This window comes from Limulus polyphemus, unplaced genomic scaffold, assembly GCF_000517525.1.
Source record: "Limulus polyphemus unplaced genomic scaffold, Limulus_polyphemus-2.1.2 Scaffold457, whole genome shotgun sequence".
Classification (NCBI taxonomy): domain Eukaryota; kingdom Metazoa; phylum Arthropoda; class Merostomata; order Xiphosura; family Limulidae; genus Limulus; species Limulus polyphemus.
This window is the reverse complement of record NW_013666067.1, coordinates 410,020-436,165: the sequence shown is the minus strand read 5'-3', so window position 1 is coordinate 436,165 and position 26,146 is coordinate 410,020. Positions and strand designations below refer to the sequence as shown.

At 32.0% G+C, this 26,146-nt stretch overlaps 1 protein-coding gene across 1 annotated transcript in view; it reads left to right on the top strand.

Annotated features, from left to right (window-relative positions):
• The first annotated feature begins 673 nt into the window (after window positions 1-673).
• The window catches only part of LOC106458407 (leucine-rich repeat-containing protein 15-like), a 45,752-nt gene continuing 20,279 nt past the window's right edge, over window positions 674-26,146 (top strand). The window contains exon 1 of the mRNA XM_022384615.1: window positions 674-953. The gene's annotated coding sequence lies outside the window, so the exon portion shown is untranslated. The remainder of the gene's footprint in view (window positions 954-26,146) is intronic.

The following is a 26,146-nucleotide window of genomic DNA, read 5'->3' as shown; positions in this document are numbered from 1 at the left end:
TATTACTTTCTGACAATACTAATTTGCTACGCACATAAAACATGTTTTCAGGCGCATTTGCGATGTAAGTGAAAATATGAGGCAATTACAGTTAGCCTTAAATTATCAAGATAAATTATTACCTCATCCTTTAAATAAGTTACTCAATGACAAAACTGTATCGCAAATAGTTTTATATAATCTGAATCAAATTGTTCAGAGTATTCCATTGATCACATTTGTATTTCAGACAATCCTACTCATTTCAAGAAGTAAACATTATCATACAAAGTCTTCGTGAAACGTTATAATATAACTGTTTTTTTATGATTTTTTTGGATTAAAGAAAAGCGAAAATTTCTATAAAACTGTTATATAATCCTACTTCTAATTTACTAATAAAGACGAATAAATTATAGTTTCGGCATGAGAGTTTACCATGTTGAATTTAAATAAATCATTGTGAAAAAAAAACTAGTTAATGATGAAAATAATCCATATTAGAAAAAGACAGTAAGTCTGTTAAATACATCCAAAAAGGTAATATTACACTTTGTTATACAAACACAGCGCAACAACAGAACCTGTGATCAGCATCTCTTACATTGGACGGCGCAAACGTCGCATTTGCTCACGTGACTAATCTTCCCTATATTTCAAGCGAGAAGACAGTTTAGAATAGTAGGAGTTGTGAAACGAAACGTAAAGGACGAGGGGTATTCTCTGGCCTTGAAAAAGTATACAGCCTTTGGTTCTAGAAATGTCTCCCTATCTTCCGGGCTGCGTGTTGAACGTGACAGTTCATTTGTAGAACATGAGCGAGCTACGAGAGTAATGAGCTACCAAGGGCAACATTTTTCTTGCCGGTCAAACAACATGGCATGTACGCTTTGACACGTTAATTTACCGAAATAATAGTTAGAAGCAACTCACTGATGAAGCTGTAAAAGCTTAATGATCAACAACTACATTAGGTAAGTGTAACTCTGAATTCTAGAATTCATTTCAGCAAGTAGTAGGCAAAAGAAAGAGGTACATGAAGTTTTCTTAACGTCTTTGAATTGAAATGTTTAATGTTTAGGGAAAGTTTTGTTTCGAAGACGTTTTTGCCGTTTTCAGAAAGGAATTCGTTAAACTTATATACACCATGTTAATAAGTTAAGATATATCATTCTCGAATAAAGCTTGGATTTGTATATATAAGTTAATTGCCGTGGTGTTAATACTATTCAACTGTTACAAAATTGTATTCGCATATTTTCGCGTGGAAGCCATAAATGGTATATTCCTTGATAACACTTTTCTAGAGATCTAATCTTTCTAATATTACGTACCTATAAACAAATTACCTTTTTTTGAAATTCATAACAAAGCCTTCAGTTTAGCCTTTCATCGTTTTTAAACCAATAATTACCAAATCATTCAGCTTTGTGAGTCGAGTACATATACTGTGTTCAGCAATATTTGGAAAAAGAATATTTAGATATTTTCAAATATTGAAAAAAGCATTTCATTAATAAGAAAAATAAAATAGTGCGTATAAGCAATAATCCTATTCGTATTCTAAAAATATTTAGAATTATGTGTAGGAAAGCATTTCTCCTTTTTTTTTCTTTTAAAACCGGAATGGAACAACAAAACGGAAACGATCACTATGTATGAACATTTTACAAAATTATTCCGGATATGAAAAATATGAAATATTCTAACTTCTAAGCTTTCCAACTTCAATTTTTTTTTACATTTAAATACAATATGCCACATGAAAGAAATGAATTCATTGATTTTTCCTGAATATTTCGCCTTATTTTGTTCGTTATATTAACTATTAGTGTCTGACAATTTTTTATTTAAAGTTCTTCTGAATGAAGTTTTACAGTTTCGTACTTGGGTGATTGGCTATTTATGTAGAAAAACAAATGACACAAATAAAAAATTATATAAAACTGATACAAGACTTAATGATTCATTTCATTACATTGAAGCCTTATTGTTTTCTCAGAAACATTTATGCAATTATTTAAATCAATATATTTTACTGTTAATCTTCTGAGTATAGTCTCTAACTTTACTACTCTCCCGACTATTAACATATATATTATTTGTGTTTTGGGATAATTCTGATATTTGGCTATAAGTTTTCATCTTTTATTTCTTCTATAAAACATAAATTAAAAATCGAGAAAAGTTGTAACTGTTTCTGGAGTATCAAATGTCTTTTTGTTCAGACCTAGCAGAAAAAAAACAAACAAAAAAACAACATAATAAACTAATAAGTTACAAAATGCAAGACGTACGTATTGGTGTTCTGCATTATATTATTTTGTAGTCAAGTCAAAAATATATATAGAAAACGGGAGAGAAGCTAGCAGTTCCTGGTCGAGAACTAATCCAAAAATAGTAAATTGTAAAACTGAATTTAGATTAACACGTAAGGTGAAGATATATATAAAAAAAAAATGTTCTATGTCCATTCGCTCAGTATGTTAGGGTTTATCAGGCATGTTGACTTGCAATATCTAAGGCCCCAGCAAATACCTAAAAATATTACATAACGCATTATATACTGTGGAGTCTAATGTAGATTTTCCTGAAGCATTAGCTCTTTCAGGGCAAGAAGAGGAGGATTAGACTATTATTGCGACTATAAATATATCTGAAACACTTCAGTCTTAACTAGTCCAATATAAGTAGTACATAATATCAGTTTGATTCTTTTAAGCTGCTATCGACGATGGATTGTTGCCTAGTATTAGAGTTTCATCAGATGTTTAACTTAGCTGCTACAGTAAACAAGCTTATCATTGATGGTACGTATATTTTAAAGTGAATGTCATTATATAAACTACATATTTATAGTTATAGGCATAAATTGAACCAAAAATAGTAAAAACAAAACTTTCAAAGGTAAACTATTTAGATAACCTTAGAATTATTGATAAGGTCCATACTGGATATATTAACACATTTTCTAAACTATTCATGCAGGTCACTGATCTATGACTTTGTTCGTCACAGTATCCCTAATAACATACGAGTCACACAAAAATCTAAACAAAATTCTAGCACTTACTGCTTACGCATCTTGTGAAATTTTACAGTAAAATAACTGATTTCACACAATGTTAGGTTACTTTTTTTACACTAGGTGCAAAAACAAAAAAATATTAAATATGGTAATGAACGGTATAAAAAAACAAGTCAGTAGCTTGGGAGTTAAACTAAATTTGTTTTACTCTTACATATAAAGCAAAAATAGATAAATAAATACAACTAAGTTGGTTTAATGTAAAGTAAAATCTGAACAATATGCTTCTTTAAGTTTCTGATTCGTTATAAATCCATTATCTATCGGTATTCCATTGTTTTAACATAAAACAATGGAATAGACTTGGCTGTGCCTGGCTCAGTGGTTAGCGTGTCGCATCTACGAGTCCACCATACTATAAAAATAAACAAGTGCTCCAGACTTTTAGTCCATTATAAAGGTAACGGACAAATCTCAATATTCGATGGGACAAGAGTAGTCCAATAGTTCGCGGTGGATGATGTTGATTATCTGCCTTAACTAGAGTGTATCAACTTAAAATTAGCCTGGGTAACTGTGTGAATATCCGGAAAATAAAACACAATGGGCTGTCTACGCTACGGGGATCGAAAACCCAAATATTAGCGTTATAAGCCATAAACCGTATCTTTGAGCCAATACGGAACAAACAAAAAATTATAGTACCGGTACGTCTTTGTCACTTAGTTTTAAATGTACGAATTAGCATACGGATTTTGTTATATGATATTGATACACCTTTGTATTGTGTACGGTAATATTAAAAATTAATTCAGACGAGAAATTCCTTATCGTGACTGAACTATAGAATATCAGTTCTTTGTTTATCTTGATGATAGAGTCAAGCACAAAATATTAGAACATTTTTTGGAGATTTTAAATATTTGCTTTGCGTTTAGATTCTAGGATTATCCAATGAACATTGCAGAATAAATATACACTCATACATTCTTAGTTAAAGCAGTTGTATAATTCATTAATAGAATAAGTTCAGACCAGTTAACTGAATATAGTGTAACAAGTACAACACCTTATCCAATGAACATAGCAGAATAAACATACACTCATACATTCTTAGTTAAAGCAGTTGTATAATTCATTAATAGAATAAGTTCAGACCAGTTAACTGAATATAGTTTAACAAGTACAACACCTTATCCAATGAACATAGCAGAATAAATACACACTCATACATTCTTAGTTAAAACAGTTGTATAATTCATTAATAGAATAAGTTCAGACCAGTTAACTGAATATAGTTTAACAAGTACAACACCTTATCCAATGAACATAGAAGAATAAATACACACTCATACATTCTTAGTTAAAGCAGTTGTATAATTCATTAATAGAATAAGTTCAGACCAGTTAACTGAATATAGTTTAACATGTACAACACCTTTTATCTGTTCTAGATATTTGTTTTTCCAAGTTTAATGTATAAGTCAGATAATACTAATGTTTACATCTTTTGCTGATCCCTGATAATTGGTGGAATACGAACCTATACTCTATTGTTTTTATATTTCTTCTGTCTCAAAGTTACAAACTTGTTTACTCAAAGAAACATAATTCAGTGGCTGATCAATACGTCTACAGTACGTTTAGTCAAAACCTATAACTCATGAAACACTGAGTACGATGTTGTTTTTAGATAGATGACTATTTTGTAAATATGTAATATAGACTCTTTTGTGTCTTAAATAACAATATAATATTAGCGTAGTTCTAAAGAATAGATCAACGAACATGCTCGCCATTTCAGCTATGGGGGCGTTTTAATGTAACATTCAATCCCACTTTTTGTTGATAACGAATAACCAAAGAGTTGGCGATAAGTGGAGTTGACTAGCTGTTTTCCCTCTAGTCTATCATTTCCAAATATGGGACGAATAGCGCAGATAGCCTTTGAGTAGCTTTGCGCAAAATTCCAAAACAAACACATCTAAAGAATTCTTACCTTATGAATTTGGTATTCCTTTTAAACGTAAAGTAAAATATGATAACATATTTTTATGTTAATAAGTCTATTAATTAAGAATATGTTCTAAAGGTAAACCTTGCCCAGGTTTCAATACTGAGAAGTAAATAATCAATGATTTTTCACAGTGAACAAAACTGTGTCCAAGATTCTTGCGCTGCTGTCCTGGTATGTAACTAGCATCGCCTCCAACAATTATGTTACTTAAATTTTGATTGAGGCTTAATAAGTAATAATCAACTTGTATCAACAACAAGTGGTTTTAAATTCTTAATTTCGCCTTGTTATTTTGTAAATTGTATTATAAGGTAGAATAGAGACTCTAACTGTAAATTTCGCAATTTTCAATGTACTACTTTCCCCCCTCGGATACTAAGGCTATATTTTAAATTGTTTCCAGGACAGTTCAGTTGGTAAATGTCTTTATGGGTGAAACAAAAACTATTATAAGTAATGTTATTTATTACAAAAAACAACAACTTCCACATCTCATCTGTATTTGTTTGTTTGTTGTAAAGCGTAAGCCTATACAATGACCTATCTGTTCTCTGTTCACTTCTGGTATCGAAACCCAATTTTTAACGTTACAAAGCCCTGTGATACTGAAACACCAAATACAGTATTTCCTATAAATTCAAATCAATAACGTTCTTTAGATAAAGAAGGAAGCACTTTTCTTCGCGAAGAGTAAGGCCGGTAAACTTTCGCCAGCTAATTATATACAAATAGGAATTTCATGATTATGAAATTACTACTAATTTATTCTTGTGCATTACTCCTTCGAAAAATTTTTTTAACATATATAATTTTAAGCCAATATATCCGTTGTTTCACCACTAGTTAAAACGTGCTATGGCAAAAAAAGATTAATATACATATACAATATATTTACAATATTTTCAACATAAACGCAAAGAGAAATTGCTTGATCGAGATTTTGTGAGCATTTCCAAAAATCGCCTTTCTCAGTTACCGTTTCAAAACGAAAACGCGCAGCACAAAACAAATAAAATTTCAGTTGTTGAAACCATTAAGGCTTGAGTGCTTCTCAGACAACATTGTGAAGACAAAGTCGTGTGATTCGAGTCACAGCAGGAGAGCAACGACTGAAATAGTAACATTTTTTTTTCTGTCTCTGATCGCTGCTAATAATGACTTCAACCAACTGTGCTTACTGACCGACCTGCACAGATTATTAAATTCTAGTATGAGCAAAAAATCGTTAAGCACAATTTTCTATGAAATAATGCTCTTTTCAATGAATTATAACGATGAAACTTAAAGTTCTTCATTTGGGATAAACTGCTCACTCCCTTCGCATTAACTCTACTATCTCTTTATCAGTTTTTCACCAGAATATTGATTTCTAAGTAATCGTAGTATATGTTTTATCTATGGGTTAATTAAAATAATTCCTCCATCTCTAAAGGGCACAAAAAGATTCACCATATATATTTATTTATTTCACCAAAGTTTTGTAGGAGAAAGTGTTCCTTTCGGGAACACAGCCACCTCTACGTATATTATCCGTGCATAACCACACTGGTGGACTAATGCGACTATAAATAACCAAAATGCGACTTTGTTTTTTAAACGATTTTTAAGAAAAACACTTCGAGTTGTTATGGTTATAAAATAGGTATTATAGGGGGTTTCACTTTATTGACTTCAAACAATGAGGATTTATAGACAGCCTGATCTGCAGTAAAAAAACACTGCTTTTTTTTTCTTGTTAAGTGCGATTGCCTTACGATGAGTGGCTTAGGGTAAGACGCTCCGCTCCTCACGCTAGGTCGTCTTACCTATACTGCCGCCATAGTGTTCGGAGTATTATACATTATTGTTCCATACAGGTATTCACGTTCTTTTTTTTCACCGTTGCCGTATGTTATGCATAACTTGCGATTCTCGCAGTTGTTATGAGTTAGGTTGGAGCTATTTTTAGGGTCCCATCTTTAGGGGTTTCTTTTTATCCAATCTTATTGGTAAAGTGGCCCCTAAATGGTAATTTCAATGGCTATTTTGTGGTTTTCTCGTTGTATTTCTGGGTCTCGTATGGCCTGGTGGTTAAGGCATTCAATTTGCAGGTCGTGGGCTCGAATCCCGCCACTAAACATAATCGCCCTTTCAGTCATGGGGAGTTTATTACGTAACGATCAATACCCCTATGCGTTTGTAAAGAGTAGCCCAAGAGTTGGTGGTGGGTGGTGCTGATCAGCTACCCCATCTATCACTTTAAAATTAAGCATGGCTAGCGCAGATAGTCCCCCAGTAACTTTGCGCGAAATTCAACAAACAAACTCGTTATTCTAAACAGATTATAATTCCTTACATTTTAGACATGAGTAATATAATTGCAAACTATTCTCTAAAGCTGTCGTTATTGTTAACTATGACAAATTATTTCAGTGCTGCATTGGTAATAGATAGTGGTAAATAAAACAAGTGCATCTCTTGTATCTTTATACTCATTGAACCCACTGAAAAAATAAGTATCATGGAAGTAAAGTTCGATGAATAAGAAATATCAGTGTACACCCTATTGCAATTTTAAACTGTAAAATAAAATGTTGTGTGGATATACACTGTTTAATAAAGTTATTCATTAGACGAAGATTTACGCAATATCATATTTTTACAATTTATTACGTAACAGGCTGTTGCAAATTTAAGTCTTGAGATTTTCGACACCAGCATCACCTAGTATACATTACATTCTGTCTTATGTGAACTCACTAGAAGTTACTTATATTGTATAAATTTAATAGCATAAATTGTACGACATATGTAATTATCAGGTATGTCATTCTTCGTATGCGGAAGTTTTTAAGTGCATCTAGTTTATGGGTATAACTTCTTTCTCGACGGAAACACCATAAGTAAATGTTAATATCCAGGCCATGTGTGTAGACGATAAATGACGTTGTGAATGATAGTCTCTTTAACTGTTCACGTTTCTCACTTGTTTCCTGACCTGTTTGAAGTAAGATGGCAGATTTGACCACAAAACAGTAACTACAATAAAATCATATACTTTTTTCAAAAGATGACCCTCACTTGTTTAAGGTCAACAAATAAAGATGCAAGAACGTTTTAAAACCGCTTGAGCCTTTCAGGGTCATTTTTCTTTAATTGCAGATATTTCCTGAGATACTTTGTTTCTTCCAGAAATGACAAGAGTTAAATAAGTTGCTAACTTTGCAACAGTTGCAATCATTCATGAAATAATAAGAACGACAGATTAAGTATTTGTTTTTAACTTGTTAAACCTTTTACTTTAAGTGTGTTATGTATTGATAGTCAACATTATAAAGTTACGTTAGCAATAATAAATGAAATCACTTGCTGCTTTGTTTCTGTTGATTTATTCCGAATTAATACATAGTAAATTTTTGATATCGCATTCACTTTTATATGGCTCCTACACTTTGTCACTCTTGCATATATATGTTGTTTTTTTACCCATTAACAACATTAATTTCAACTATTGTGGAATCGGCAGGTAATTTTTACACCTGGTGGTCGGCCCAGATGGCAACGATTGGTCGTCACTTTATAATTCCCCCACATCTAAAATGGCGAACATATTCGAGGATGGGGATTCGAACTCGTGACCCTCAGATTGCGAGTCGAGAGTTATTATAAATTTACATCACGTCTGGTGAATACTTGCTAATATGTTTTTGTTATTTTTTTTTTACTTTTCGCTGTTTGTAAGTGTGTATTTTTAAAATTATGTAAATAAATAATAAAAGTGTAGTTTAAAATTAAGTACAAAAGTAAAATATTCTACAGAAAAAATATTTTTGCTAATGCGCTTTATCGGTAATATTGGATAATTTCAATGTGAAAGTTTTTTTCTTTGACGTCACGTATACAAACAAGTCTTAGTCTATACTTCTTACTATGCTTTTCTACTTGCATAAGAAAAGCAATTAGTAGATCTATAACCTAAGCCTTTTCCGTGTGAGTGTACCTGATGATGACAAAACCTTGTCGAAACGTTGTGCATTTGCTGTTATGTTAAACTTATATTAAAGTTTTTCTTCATTACCCATTCAAGCCGTCTCCAGCCATTAAAAGTTTGTGTTTATCTCATAACTTCTAACGCCGTGCGAATTTTCACACCAGTTGTAAGTTAAATACATTACAACTTAAGACATTTTGCAATTCGAAATGCATTTTTATTGTAACTACATTTGATGTTCCAACTTTCGTTTCCTTATACTTAAACTACCTTACCTGTAAATTCGAATAACCGGAAGAATCACAATTCAAAAAACACAAACTTTGTGATTTGATAACGAAACGTCATAATATACGAAATGGTCCATTTATTTATTCGTCAACGTTGAGCTCCATTTCCCGTACATTTGTGTGTCGAGTGTATATAATGAAATAACGTAGTAGTTTCGAAGTGCAGTAATCAAATTAAAAACACCAACGATGTCTATGATGAGCTCATAATTAACTATATCACTCAACTGTTAGTTATTATATCTGTAATATATTTAGGAATGTATCAGGAAGTCAATTATACAATCCAATTTTTTAAATGATTTAGATGCCAATAACGTATAACGTATCCTCTTTTATTCGCTGTAAAAGAAATATTGTTAATTATGAAAAACTTCATTTTACTGCTGCACTGATAATATAATAATAATACTTGTACAGCCATAAGTAAAACAAATACATTTCTTCTGTACTCACATGCTCATTGAACTCACCGAAAAAATAAGTATCATGGAAATGAAACTCGATAAATAATATATATATATATCTGTGTAGGTTTTGTTTCAATTTTACACTCTAACGCGAAAATTAGGGTAAGTATATACTATTTAATAAAGTTATTCATTTGGATTTTTTTCGAGGGGGGAGTAACAGGACGTGAAACATGGAACCTCAGCTCCATGTGATATCTGGCTCACAAATTACATTCATAAGATCAAGTTGTTTTTGATAATTTTAATGTATTATTAAGCATAAAATAAGTACCGGTATAATTTTGATATTGGTAGTTAATTAATTTGCTTCCATAGCTACTCGAGTTGATTGATTTGGTCACCCACTGTTTGTCGGGACACAGGCATAAAGTTTGAAGAAGCCTGAAGATTTTGTTAGCCATTTCATCACTAGATGGGGCTGTATTTATACATATCTTTAACATAGGTTATCTATAAACTTTCTTGACCTAATACTGGAAAATGATGTTTTTAGTTAAGTAATTGACAAACAGCTACATAAGATGTGTCTTGATAATCTTAAACTTAAAAAAAAAAGTGAATTAAGTGAAAAAATATATGTTTATTAAACTTAAATGTAAAATGCATATAATTTCATATAAGCACGTCATTTGGCAGACACAAACATTGATTCACGGCTTCATGGACGTGCCTTATTATAAGGTGTCATCATTAAATACGTATCAGAAGATTCCAAATAAAAGAAGACTGGTATTGAAATTAATTTCATGTCATCTGTGGATACATTTGGTGTCATAAATATCACTGTGAATGGTCGCTATATTATCATGCTTATCTGGTTCTTTTTTAAAGATCTTCCGATAAGTAGCATAAATCTACCTACTGACCTTGTTTATAACAAAAATGTAAAGATAATGATTTATGTGATTTGCAGTCCTAAAAATAAAGTAACTGATAAATACAAAATTGGAAAACAAATAAATTAATAAACGACAAACATATAATAAGGATAAAACAAGACTATATGCATGACAACCCGTATTAAAAAGCCTAAATTCAACTCAACTCTTGTGTCATATTCACAGTACTATATCGTTTTGCCTCATTATACTCCCACATACGGTTTTCGACCTTTTATCCTGTATTTCAACTCCCCCCTATACTTGTATTATCTAGATATTTTCATAAGTCATAAAGTAGTGTATAAGAAATTATTCTATTAAAACTTCTTCAAAATACTCAAAACTGTGGGTTTGGCATTATAATAAATGATTAGGAAATTTTGTTTTCAGAAATAATACTACTAAAAAATCAAAATATTTAAATTAAATCATAATACACCTAAAGTTATCTTACAGTTAATTGCGGTGAAATATGCTCAAATGGCGGCGTTTAAGAATAAATTGTAAACATATAAACGTCCGCCATTTTTACCCCATTGTCTCGAAGTTAGTGTAAGAAAAAGATCCATTTTGTATATGCATTTGAATGAGATACTTCTTGGTTATTGTCACTTATACTGACGTTTGGTCACTTATCTTGCCAGTTAATTCTCATTTTTTTTATAAGCATGACTCAAGTATCATGTTATTTTTCAGTACTGTATTTGAAATACAAATGTCTGTTAAACGTACGTTCATCATTCATAGAAATTGTTTATGGATTCCAATATTAATTTTACTGTTCAAGAAACAAATTTATATATCTTAAAAACATGTAAGTTTTCTTACAAAATCATTCATCCTCATACAAACCAGCAGAGATACTGACTTTGATTTTTTTATTACAATTTTTGTGTAAATACAACAAAAAGAGGTTTTTATGTATCTTTGTTTATAATTTTTATATCATGCAGACTTAATTACAGATTATGTAATGAAACAAAAGAACAGTAATCAAAATTCAAGTTTGGGTCATATTTAGCTGCCATAAACATGATCTCAATCAGTTTAGAACTCTTGACTTTTTTTGTTATACACAGTTAATGTTTGAATAAAATCCTTACATTAATCGTAAGATGCAGAGTTTATAATTAAGCTTGCATATCAGATGAATGTTTAAATTCCTATGACGCCATACGAATCCAACGTTTTAGTCTTCGTTCAATTCATTATGATGCGACTGAGCTGTAAGTCAATTGTAAAAGACAAGAAAGGTAATCCAACACTTAAACCTTCCAATGGCACAGCGGTATGTCTGCGGACTTAAAACGCTAGAAACTGGGTTTCGATACCCGTGGAGGGCAGAGCCCAGATAGCCCATTGTGTAGTTTTGTGCTTAATTCCAAAAAAACAAACGGATTTTTAATGGCATGCAAGTCGTTTTTATATAATATTCTCTGTTATTAATCTAGCTGGACTGATGTCACAGCGATTCGAATAGGGTCAAGTGTCCTATGGTATTTTTTCCTTGTTATCACTCTAGCCTCACTAAAGATAAGGGTGGCACGTGGCTCATGGGGCCGGACATGGCCTTGTGGATATGACACTCGACTCACAAGTTGCGGGTCGCAAGTTCGAATCCTCTCGCTGAATATGCTCGTCCTTTCAGCCGTGGGGCATTACAACATGACGGTCAATCACACTTTTCGTTGATCGAAGAGCAGCCCAAGAGTTTGCGGTGAGCGGTGTTAACTAGCTGACTTCCCTCTAGTTTATCACTTTTAAATTAGGGACAGCTAGTGCAGATAGCTCTCGAGCAGCTTAGCGCGAAAATCAACAAACAAACAAACACGGCTCATGAGACAATATCGCACGCTTCGTTCGTAGACTGCCCTTTGAGCACCAGTGAAGTCGTGTTTTCCTTTTCTTGTCTGATATAAGCGAGTTTCGAATAGATAGTCGGTTACCATATGTCAACTGTTCGATATTTTCTTCTTACAGCTCGGTTAGAGATAATCGAATCTTGGTTCATGTTAAACGAATACATCAATTCAGATAAGTCTGAAGTCTATTACTATTTACCAGACTGCCTAATAATTTTCTTTCATTCAGTCATCACCGATTAATGGCCATAGGTTTACTGAGCGTTAAATGTATTCCAATTCTGTTTTCGTTATTGATAGACTCTGATGGCAAATTCTTTAAGCAACTAGCCAAATAAACCGTCACTATTAATGAGCTAACGAAGATTGTGATAAATAAGTACCCATTATTGTGCTCTAATAAAAGCCCGTGATAGTGGTTTCCAACATTTATTTTTGAGATTTTGACCTAGTACTTAATTATATTTCCTGTACGAGGGCTGGATCATAAACCCAGTAGAATAAAAACGTGAAGGGTATATCTAATAATGATATATTTAAAATAAAATATAAGTATTTACTTACCGAAAATTTGATGTTATATGTTTTATCCCAATGAGGAATGATGAATTCTTAATTTTACCACTGGGTATCATTGTACCTCCCACTTTCTTTTGAGTTGACATATAAATATATGTATTTATTCATTTCAAATTGTACCATGGTTGTTTATTTTATTGAAAACAACTTACATGTGTTCCAACTTCATCACAGTCGGTCCGAGAATTAGTAGATTCAGTTACAGACTGATGTCCAGTGGTTGGGAAGACTACCTTAAATTTCTATATTTGAAAGAATTTATAGCCTGACGCCTTGATAGCCTTGATATGATTAGTGTAATTTACGTTTTCAGTTAAATGGATTAAATACGTGTGTGGTCAATCAACGTGTTTCATATTACTGAGGGTTTATCTCAATATATGAGTGATGTTCCGGTCTCGTGCTGTTCTTCAAACTATTTAATCCATCAACGTTTGTACTCAGTATGATGACCTTCATTATGAGACACCTACAAACAATATCAAAATTGACTTTATCGTCCTTTACAAACGTTTTCTTACAAGAAAATTACAGTGTCAGCCAAAGGTGCATTGCGAGAACTTTTGAGTGCAAGTAAAGAAGAATGTAGTAATATGTGAATCACACTATTTATGTTATATAAAAGAGCCTTTCAAGTTGTTTCAGTATGTGTGATACTTGACAAGTCTTTACTTACATATTAGAGTATGATGAAACATATCAGTTTTATGCTGTGGGGGAGAGATAATGTGAGGGTCAAGATCTAATGTTAAGCAGGATGGGGCAGTCAATTTAGTGATGGATTTCTAGTGCATGATATGTAAAAGTCTCCTATGTTTCGTATATGGTAATTTATTATATTTGTCTAATAACATGCTAGAAGAAGTATATAGCACAGGTATTATTACACTGGACTGTGAGTCAGTATTTTATAAACTATAATGTTTTGTAAATAGTGTATTAGTATATCTTGAAGTTTTGTATGAAACATGAGTTTTATATAAGAAAATCATAGAACACTGGTTTGTAACTGATAATCTCTCTATAAATTGTAACTGAAAGATAATACATCGCATGTTTCAAAATTCACGTGAAGAAAATATCTTTGAAATAATCACTTCATTTATAACCATAGGTTCTTTTATGATTATGTTCATTGGTGAAAAATGTATATGGAAAACTTCCTAAATTGACATTTTGGAAGATACGAAAATATAATTTATCGTTTGTAAAAATGAAAGTGTTATATGTTTTAGTCTTAGGTGACACAAAGAATCAAAAGCTTTCTAATCTTATCATCAGCTGGTATGCGTCAGTAATATGTTGCAATAACCCACGCATTTTGTATGAGAGACAACATGAACACTTTTGTATTTTTTAACAAACAACGATCCTCACATCATACAGAGATTTATCTCAATATCTATTGCAAAAGAAAGTTCAGATTATAGGTTGTACTTTAAGACCGCAAATGTTTGTGAAGTTTAATTTTATAGTACTTCAAGTAAATGGAAAAAATGCTATTTTAAATAGATTCTATAATAGTAAAATGATTCGATAAACAGGTCGTACATTTATCATATTTAGTTGTAGCAAAATGGTAGGAATGAAATCATACATGGAGGGTTAACATGAGAATATGTCTTACACCATACATTATAACTAGTGAAACATGTGTTATATGTGTACATATACTTGTAAACTGAAAGTTTTTTAGTACAAAAATATATAAAGTAAATTACTGATTATAATAACTGCTTAATTCAAATAATGGATTATCTGTATATATGTTATAATAGTTGTCTCGTTGAAATAAGGTTTTACTTGTGAAAGTGGTACAGCAGACGTGTCAAAATTCTACAGTACTATAGAAGCATTATCTGCCTAAAGTAACACTATCCATAGTAAGACCTCGTAATGCTAACTTCTTTGGCTCATAGAAAGACTACCAACCTTTGTAAAGAGTAGGTAAGTGAAAACTATCATACAATATACATGTATGAAATGACAGTTTTGTTAAGAATAATAAAAATCATAGTTATATGGATAGCATAAAAGAAACTAGTGAAAGTGCAAGCTTTTATGTTAAATTATTGCATGATATTTAAATAAGCGTCCTTTTCAGGACAATAATTGTAAAAAGTATGCTTGAATATAGAAACTAAAACTATAATCATTATATTAAATCAAAATTAGCTGTTTTGTTCAATACTGATAAACATTAAGTATGATAAGACTTTTGAGTGCTACGTTAAATGTGTTAGTAACACTATCATCCTATAGAAACACAAGTGAATGAAAAATAAGCTGAAAAATGTTGAACCATGCATGCTTCTATACAGAAGTATAAAAACACCTTTATTAAAACATGCACAATTAAATGTAAGTTGAAATCTGTATGCCATCCTGTTAAACACTACCTGCCTCTGTAAGACACACACCTAGTAACAACTTCCACCTGTAGAGCCTTTGTAATACAATTATCTTAACAACACGTAAATGAAAAATATAAAAATAATTTAAAATATATACGCAATCCTACTGAACACTGTCCGCCTTTGTAAGACACACACAATATATCTAGTAAGACCTTCCACTTTGTAAAGCATATGTAAATGAAAACTACGAAGTACACGTCAATAACTCATTTATTGTTATGGCAAACCAGTAATAATTTTACTTATGAAATCTAGATCTGTTGAGACACCTTACGATGAACTAGTCATCCTCCGCCTACACAAACGCTACCTTTAATAACAATATCTGCCTTTGTTAAACATGTGTAAGTGAAAATAAAAAAGTGACATATATAAAATTAAATATATTATCACGAACTTTTTATCATGCCAAAACAATAAACGCTTTATATACAACTAAATGTGGACATTGATGAAATGTTGAACTACATTATCTGGTGGTTTGCTCGCAAACTATTTGCACGTTCTCTGGTGCCACTAAGTGATATTATGATGTCATCTTCTCTGGTGTCTATGACATTATCTCCTTCCCCAGCTTGTCATGACGGTCTAGCAACACGCCCTCTGGTGAGTAGCACCCAAACTTCATATCTTTTGCATATTACTTAATAGTTATGTAAGAATTTCATAACCCTTAGGCAGCATTCCCTATCTACTATCTAGCGAAACCACAGCCAAGGGAACGGGCTTTGAAAAATCAGCGGGGAAATGATCTTCACTCATTCAGTTACCCCCCGACTGATGCGACAACCTTTGGATGCCAGTGTATCCTCTAACTATTGAAGTCTAACGGGTATCAAGTAACAAAGTATGTGGCCGTTACTCTGTCAACGCTAACTGGAGGTACGACGGATGTCTAGTAACAGAGTATGGGTTCGTTACTCTGTAAAGCTAATTGGAAGTCCATCGAATACAAGTAAAAGAGTATGGACCCGCTAACTGGAGGTTCGACAGATAAGATGTAACTAAGTATATGTCCATTATACTGTGATCTCTGACAAAACCTGACAGAGACAACACTAAAACAAAACAATGGCAAGTGTGTTGGACTGGCAATAGAGAAAGAGATGAAGCGAACTCTTAATGAGGTCTCTGAAGGTCATAGTCATAAGTCCACTAAAGCTGCACGGGAACATGCCAAGTGTCTGGTCGAATGGCGTTGATGAGATTCTAGATTCTCATATTACTTTTCTCATGGAAACATATTTTAGTTGGGAAATGTGTCCTTGAATGGCTTTTTATTACATTCTTCACAGGGAATACAGCCAGATCCATGGCAGTACTGTTTTGGATTAGGAAGTACATTTTCAAGCCATAGCCTCTTAATTTCGTGATATAGGCATTGCTCTTGATTGGGCTATTACAAACACTCTGCTGAGCGAGTTTTACCACTTTCATTGCAGGAACTTGAAGGCTCTCTTCTTTGAAATGAGTTGCGTTCTTTGGCTTTACATCTTTTGACAATATTGCTTTATAAATGTTTCTCTGTGGAAAGACTTTCTCTAACCTTCCCCCATTAACCTATCTCCGGCGGCACTCTACTGTAGAATGATGAGGAACTTGCTGTTAACCAAATAAATAGACGTTAAATATACTGAACCTCTAGGTGGCATCTGCGACGACATACACATGCATTGCCCTATGCATATCGTTCTTATAAAACGCGCGATTAACATCCTACACAATACAGTTACATATGATTTTCTAAAGCACGTTTACTAATGTTAAAGTTACGCTACTTATATATGACATTTGTTTTTGTTTCAATGATGCGGTTTTCAGTTTGTACAACTGTGCATGTTACACATAGAACATTTACCTTATTATGTACATTTATGCAATTCATGTTTGCAAATGTATGTAAAAATTTAATATTGTGAAGACTTTGCAAATTATCTGCGCTAAATCTGTAATTATAATTTTTTAAAATTATAGTTTTATTCGTGGATTGAGCGTTATGGAAACACTTCATTTCAAATTATGGCAATATGTCCGAGGTATATCCCAGTAGTGCATTAAACATCTGTACTACGTCTGCCATTTGAATAAATTCTACAATACATATTGTAGCTTTGAACCAAAGGTTGATAAGGTAAAGTAGCATTACTTAATGTGTTACTTACATAAACTTACCTCGAAAAAAGAAAAATAACACTTTCAAATATTTTCATCTACAAACTTGTATGAAGACGAAGTAATTAGTGTTAACACATTTTATATCCCAAATTGAATTGGTGCTCCGATAATATTCAATATTCTTGTACAATTATTTATACTTTCAAAATTATATTATATTTTTTGTAAGGAGCAGCTGCAGTGACACTTATATCAAACAACCGGTTAAAAACTGAAAATACCAAAGGGTAAAGATTAGGCTTGGTAGAAAAATGGTTAGCCATTTAATTTAATTGGGCTTTAAAATATAGATAAGAAGACATCTAGTTAATTAGCACAACATGCAGTGTGAAGTATAATGAGTTAATCTACCAACGCATAAGTCATCACACTAATAGATCATTCTATTCTCTTTCATATACAAAATAAATATCTGTACAATATATATTTAGGCATTCTTGGTTTTCTTTTCTTATGGTAAGTTTTATTGACAAAAATATCTTGCATACTTAGAACTCTATTTTGTCCAACTGCATTTGTAGAACACCATTTAATAAAGCCAAACTTTATTATAATTATAATTCTCTTTATAAAACGTTAGGTCTTCGAAAAACCTATTCTTTTTAATAAATGAGCATCGTTAAACGGTTATTATAATAGTGGATATTTGATTTAGACGACGTGGGAAAACTTAGAGATTAGTTTGTTAGTTTTAAAGCAAAATCACATTGAGCTATCTGCTGTGTCTACCGCAGGGAAACGAATGATGGATTTTAACGTTGAAAGTCCATAAACTTACCGCTGTTCTACCGGATTACAGTAGGATTACAGTAAAAAAAACAAAAAAAACGTAACTATTAGACATGTATTATAAGATCAACATCTACTGTCAAAAATAACTTTTATATGTTGGTACTTCACATAGTAGCGTAGAAGGTGTCCCAAGGTTGTACATACATTGTTACCAAAGCGGTTTGTCTATCTGTAAACTGATGATTCTAAAAACATCAATGAAGTAACACACTTCAAAATATAGAAAATAAAATAAAGGTATAAGGTGAAATGATATCTGGTGTTCGAGATCGATTAATGTTTTAGTTAGTTTTCTTTTAAGTGTTCTGCACATATTTTTGACATGCAGCCTAAAACTAATGGCAAATCTCTAATTGTCCAAAACACGTATGAAATATAGTAATTATTTAAAATGTTTCAATACAAATATAGTGTAATGCACAAAAGTAAAAATTTTGTCCTGAATATTTTAATTTCAAAAAACAACAGAAAAAATATATAAACACATTGTCACTTCACTGTTATTCTACTTGTGCACCGATTGTGGACTAGAGATTAAAGTTTCAGAGTATGGATCGTAGGTTTCAGAGCTCGAGACGTAATATTACTGATATATGCAGCTGTGGGCACGTTGTAATAATAACGGTCAATCATCAGAATCATCAGAGCTATTAGTTCTGAATAACACTATTCACAGCTCTTTCCAGAGTCATCATTTTCTGAATAACACTATTCACAGTTCTTTCCAGAGTCATCATGTTCTGAATAAGACTATTCACAGTTCTTTCCAGAGTCATCATTTTCTGAATAAGACTATTCACAGCTCTTTCCAGAGTCATCATTTTTTGAATAAGACTATTCACAGCTCTTTCCAGAGTCATCATTTTCTGAATAACACTATTCACAGTTCTTTCCAGAGTCATCATGTTCTGAATAAGACTATTCACAGTTCTTTCCAGAGTCATCATGTTCTGAATAAGACTATTCATAGTTCTTTCCAGAGTCATCATGTTCTGAATAAGACTATTCACAGTTCTTTCCAGAGTCATCATTTTCTGAATAAGACTATTCATAGTTCTTTCCAGAGTCATCCTGTTCTGAATAAGACTATTCACAGTTCTTTCCAGAGGCATCATGTTCTGAATAAGACTATTCATAGTTCTTTCCAGAGTCATCCTGTTCTGAATAAGACTATTCACAGTTCTTTCCAGAGTCATCCTGTTCTGAATAAGACTATTCACAGTTCTTTCCAGAGTCATCATGTTCTGAATAAGACTATTTACAGTTCTTTCCAGAGTCATCATTTTCTGAATAAGACTATTCACAGTTCTTTCCAGAGTCATCATGTTCTGAATAAGACTATTCATAGTTCTTTCCAGAGTCATCATGTTCTGAATAAGACTATTCATAGTTCTTTCCAGATCATGATGTTCTGAATAAGACTATTCATAGTTCTTTCCTGAGTCATCATGTTCTGAATAAGACTACTGATAGCCATAGTTTTCTTAATGACTACCCTTGAATCTAATAATTGTACTATCCATTCTATAAAATGAACAAGTCATTATAAGAATTCTGTTTTTCTCAATGTATAAATGGTGCCAAACAACTCGCTTCGGCCCCAAGGTTTGCTCAAAGGTAAAATTTTTCACCCAACTCCTTAAAGAATCTGGGTATTCGCAGACCCCAATTTTGGCATTGATTTACATTACAACACGTAAATAAGTAGACCTACTAATTGCCGTTCGTAACTTGGTTAAAGAAATTAAACTTACGTTATAGCGGCAATGATCGTTAAACTGAAAAAGTGCAAAATAGTAGCTCAAGCATTAAATTTGCATTATAGAAGGAGAGGTGATGAAAGATGAAATTTGTAAATGTTGGCCATAGGCCTGCGGGTTCGCTAGTATATACTGTAATATCCATTAGAATGTTTCATGGAGTGTTAAGATACTTAATCATACTCCATATTTAGTGTTTTTTCTTTCAACTCACTTCTTAAAGAGTTAACAGACTAGATATCTATAAGTTAAGATAACGTAAAGCGTACGCAAAAAACAAAACAAAAAAGACAATAACTGTATAAGAACGATGAAATGTGGAATCGCCTACGAAGTAATAAAAATACCCGTGGTTCGAGGTCGATTCTTGTTTTAATTTTTGCGTAAGTGTATTGCATATAATTTTGCTTTGCTAGTTTTAAAACTAATGAGAAATCTCCAAATGTGCAAAACACGTATAAAACATGGAAGTTATCGTCACTGAAGTTATGCCTAATACAATTATAATCAGTTAACTGAAGGGTTATGTTGATGGCGGTTCTCGTTAGAAAAATATACATATTCAACGTATAGTTTTATAGTACTGTATGATATAAATTTACATTAAGTGATAAATTTTGAATCAAAGAACAGACTCAAGAAGGTCAGCTATCATAAAGTAATCTAGATTGCTGGTACAGAATGTTATATACCGATTGGTTTTGTGAGGGGGCCCTCAGTTAACGTTTAGAAGGAGCCCAACGATTTTTAACCCAAACCCCCAAAAGGATAGAATAGAAGAAGATGTAGTTATTTTAGATGGCTCAATTTATTTATACGCAAGCTCAAGTCAGCGGTCTTTCAAAGGTGCAAACACATTGTAACCACCAACCGTCGTCGTGCCAGACAAACCCTAACTATTGTTCGAAACGTAAAACATTCCAATCAAGTCACCGAAACTTACTTTGAAGTGTTTATATCCCTAAAAATACTAAATAATTACCTAATCAGTAAATTAGTACCAGACCTTGATCATTGCGTCCTGTTGTTGCAAACTTTTCTTTAAATGGTTTTCATTGGCTGTTTTTAAATTTTGGTTCTGATTGGATCCATTAGCTGTGCAGTCGGTCTCAAAACCGCAAGAAAGCTTGGCTTTTCTCGGCATTTTCCGTCACAAGTGTAGAGAAATTGTACAGGTAAAAAAAGAAAAGAACCGAGAGATATCAACTGTTCTGCGTCTCACACCACGAGATGTTATCTCGATGAATAGCAGAGATCGAGTTAAAAAACCTTTTGAGTGTTTTGCAATAAAAAATATGCAGCGTTTCAAGAATTTTAGGCCTAAAACGTATAAAACATTGGTATCAATATAAAAAATTAGGGATGATTTATTTGTTAACAATCTTTGAGAAGGCATGGTCTCATCTGATGAGCCACCACTGATCTTTATACGTCGCAGGTGGGAAAGTTAGTTTGCTGTATTTTTTGTTTATACACACGTACACACCTTTATATTATTCCACGGCAAAAGTAGATTTGAGGTTGTCAAACTTTTATCTTGTGCAAGTATCCTTCATTTCTTCACCTTATTTTGTCATATGAAACCATATATTACGTAACAACATCCACAACCAAACTACCTGAAAACTGGAATTTTAAACGATGTCATATCTCAATAGCTATTGTTATTCAAATAAAATCCACAACAAAACAACCTGAGAACTGTACATTTAAGTAACATCAGCTCCATCAGTTATTGTTTTACTTGAGTATTGTACACGGTTTGAACAGTTGTGGTTTGTGTACTGAAGAATTTCATTAAACATACATTCGTATGGTATTTTCAACTAGAACGGCATTTTATGAGATAAATGCTGTAAATTGTCTTTAAAGGCCCTAGGTTGCAGGAGTAAGTCATCCTTAATGTACAAATGTTGACAAAAGCGAAAGCAAACAGTAAGGGGCACGCTGCCTATGCAATTTATCTTAACCAAGTTAGCGTGTTTGGCTGTCACAATTATAACTCCTAATCGAATAACTGGTTTGAATGTCCCAATTATAAGTCTCAATCGAATTGCAGGTCACAGATATAAAACCTCCACAGCTGAAATTACAGAATATGTTCAGGCTTAAACATACATTTTACACTTTTTCGTTTCAAATAAACAATCAAATCTTGCGCTCAGGTATAAATTGTGATGTTAAAATATTTTAGCCTTTATGTAGGTTTGAAATAGTTTTTAAAGCAGAAATATTCAAATCTATGAAAACATTATTATTTTTATTAACTTAGTTTATCTTTTTGAATCGTTGTTTACGAAATAATGTTTAAACTGATCTTTTCTAAGTTTAATGTCTTTTGCTGGAAAATAATCAGGTTTACGTTTTTCTATAATCAAGTTAACTGGAGTAAGACAAGATCTTAACTTGCGCCAACTGCAAGTCTTTCATTACGCTTCAATTATTATGGAAAGTAAAGTAGAAATTTATTTCCAGAAATATTATAACCCATTAATTGCAAGGGCAGTTCTCAGGTAGAAAAACAAACTTTGAAACACTTTAATATTACTTGTACAGAGGATGACATAAACTCATTATTCCTTTTTTTGAAAAATACCCTCTTGATGGGTTCAATTGAAGGAATTTGTGTAAGTATTTAAAATACTCAAACGATCAACGTTGTATAATACACAATCAAAATTTTATTTAAAAACGGTCGTAAAAAAGACACTCTACATATTTTGACGTCATACATGACGTATTCAGGAATGTGAAAACAAATGATGTGCAACAAATAAATACAAAAAACCATGGTCATGTGACTGCCAGTTTTTATACTTAAAAAAGATCACGCTGTCTACTTACTTTCTGATTTTCTAACCCTTTATCCTTTATTAATATTAAACTATTTTTACTGTTTCATTGTTTCTATGATTTCCATTATATTTCCAGACGTCATATTATTCAGTTGAGGCACAATAACAGTTCTTTCATAAGTTGAGTATAATGTGCATAATCAGCTAGAGCAGAGTTTCACTTTTGTTTTTGACATTTCTCTTGTGTTCATTTACCCTAAATTTTAAATTTCCTCTAGTTTGATCAATGTATAATACACCACCACATTCACATTCAATTTTACAAATACCTGCTTTATCCATTAAACTGATTTCATCTTTAGTTTTATTTACTACTTGACTAAATTTATTTAATGGTCTATAAATGGGAATGATATTTTAGTTTTGTTTTCAAATTTTTTGAAAAACAAGTTGGAGCACCCGTCCCCTGGACAGAAGTTGTGTAAATTAATGATTAATGAAATGTTATCTTGGGTCATGAAAAGTTTCTTCACTTATTTTTAATTATAAAAAACGACCATAAAAACTGCTAAAGACAAAATGTGAAACCGCAACTTTGCATGTATCTCCGCATGGACCCAACAAACCTTCATGCCAAATTTGGTGAAGATTTACCAACAGGGGGTAAAGTAGTGGTAAAAAACGCAAAAACATCCATAAAAATCGCAAAACTGAAAGTTTGTAGGTTCACCCGCATGGACCTATTGAACCTCTATACCAATTTTGGTGAAGGTCCATCCACACCTTGCGAAGTAGTTACATGGATATAAAACAGACAGTATTACTATATTTATATAGATTTGATATGGTAAACCTGGGATATATGGTAAAAACAACATTTTATTAAATGTTTATTTTACTTTACTTTTTTGATCAACATTTGTTATTTTGTTAAATCTTCTCACAGCTGTGTCAACAATATGAGGCAAGAAACCTCTATGTAATGCTACAAGTTTGATTAACAACAATTATGTTTTTAAATCTGCTGAATTATAACATAGTTTTAAGGACCTGTAAACATAAAAGTAAAAAGCTGACATTTTTTGTGACTTTATATGACATGATTCTTGGTGTGGCGGCATGGTAACAGAAAAAGGTTTGTGATAGATCGTAGTTTCTAACTTATCTATGTTTTTCTTAACTAATAGGTCCCAAAGCAGTAAACTATTATTTTCTTTAACTTCGTAAGTAAATTGAATAGTACCACGAAAGTGTCATCGACATACCTAACCCATATATATATAACACTTTCATGGTGTGGCGACATGGTAAAGAAAAGTTTTCCTAATTATTTATTAGTTAAATAGTCTTGAACCCGCTATTCAACTGGATTACTGAACTTGCTCCACATTTCTTTATTATCCTCAGGTAATAGTTCTCATCTTTTAAATTCTAAGTTTCAGATCTTAAATCATATTTATGTTCTAAGTGTATTGACTTTTGACGTTGGAAAGGGCTGTTACATATTCTTTCCAAAAGCGATCAAATTTGGTGGAATCATACTAACTATGAATGGCCGATCATCATCAAAATATAGTTCTTATATATTCCGTTCCACTCTGATTTTATATTGGCTGTGATTATCACGTGAGTTGCTGATTTACGTGTTCAAAATCATGTTAATATAACTTACTCAACTATCTGTATGCATGGCTGACTCCTCTACTCAAATCAACTTATGCATACTTTAAATTCCATTGAGCAATCACATGCTTTATCATTCAATCAAACTATTCATGCAGTATATAATTAATATACGTTCACTATTTACACTTAATTGATTTTGAAGCTAAGAAATGATTAACTAAAGTGACAACACAACACTCTTGCGACATCTGGTGACTTAATATTGGCTAGTAACGGCAATTAACAGTGAAAATATAGTTTACTTTTGCACCACCTCTCAGAAAAATCACCAACTTCATCGTAACGTCTTCTCAAGGTCTGACTTCCAACGATGTCACAGATCACGTGCAACACAACAGCTAAATCATGTCAGTGAAAGTGTAATATACGAATAACACAACATATATTTTCTGATGCGGTAAAACAATGTTATTGATATATTATAGAAAGCTCTAAGCGTTACAGTTATTAGTCTATTAAATAATGTATAGAGTAAATAAAATATTACAGTTTTAATTTGATTAAACTATCTAATACATTAACAGTATTCTCTACTGACCCAAACTATCAACAAATACAAGGAAAGTCTAAGTTAAACATCAAATTCTATGTATTATTACTGTGTATGATAATAACAGTAGTAAACAGTTTTAAAAAGCAATAAAACCCTAAAAATGGGAAATCACAAAAAAATTAAACGTCTGCATTGGAAGTTTAAATGATCAGGGATAAAAAGGCAGGGATAATTTGTTCTCTAGAAACCGAAAGATGACTCTATGTTATTTGTCCAAAGGCGGTCTAGTGTGTTCATGTGTTTATTTGCTATCCATATAGTTTATTGTTTATTTGAAACTTGTGAATATACTGTTTCATTTGCCTCATCGTAATTAAAAAATACAAAATACCTCTTACTGAACCCCATTCCCTTACGAAGAAACTTATTACTCAGGGTTAGACACGCGAGAAAAGTTCTTAAATTACAACTATTAGCAAGCTTCATAGTGTCATTAATACAATATGAAATACTTTTACTTGTTATTATTACACTGATTGTTACCTAAATGTATAGTTGACTTCATAAATATAGGTCAAATAAGAAAGTATTGTTACTTACTTATTAAAGATTATAAGCAACCCAATACGTAGATGTTACCGCATATTGAAAGAATTTAAATGTACATTAATATACTACATCATTAGCTAAGCCAAATAAATCAGTACGTAGAAGTTGTTGAAAATAATTTGTCTGAGCAATGGAATATGAATTTTTCACGAATATTTTACCATTGGATATCCAATGAAACAGTATATGTTTAAAAGATATACGAATATTTATCTAAAATTATAATATTTATTTCTTTTAACTTTTTTTATTTTTTAAAAAATAAAGAAAAAATTAGGTCGTCAAGAAATTAATGTCGATTTTTAGACGAAAAACCGAACAACTTATATATCAAACAAAC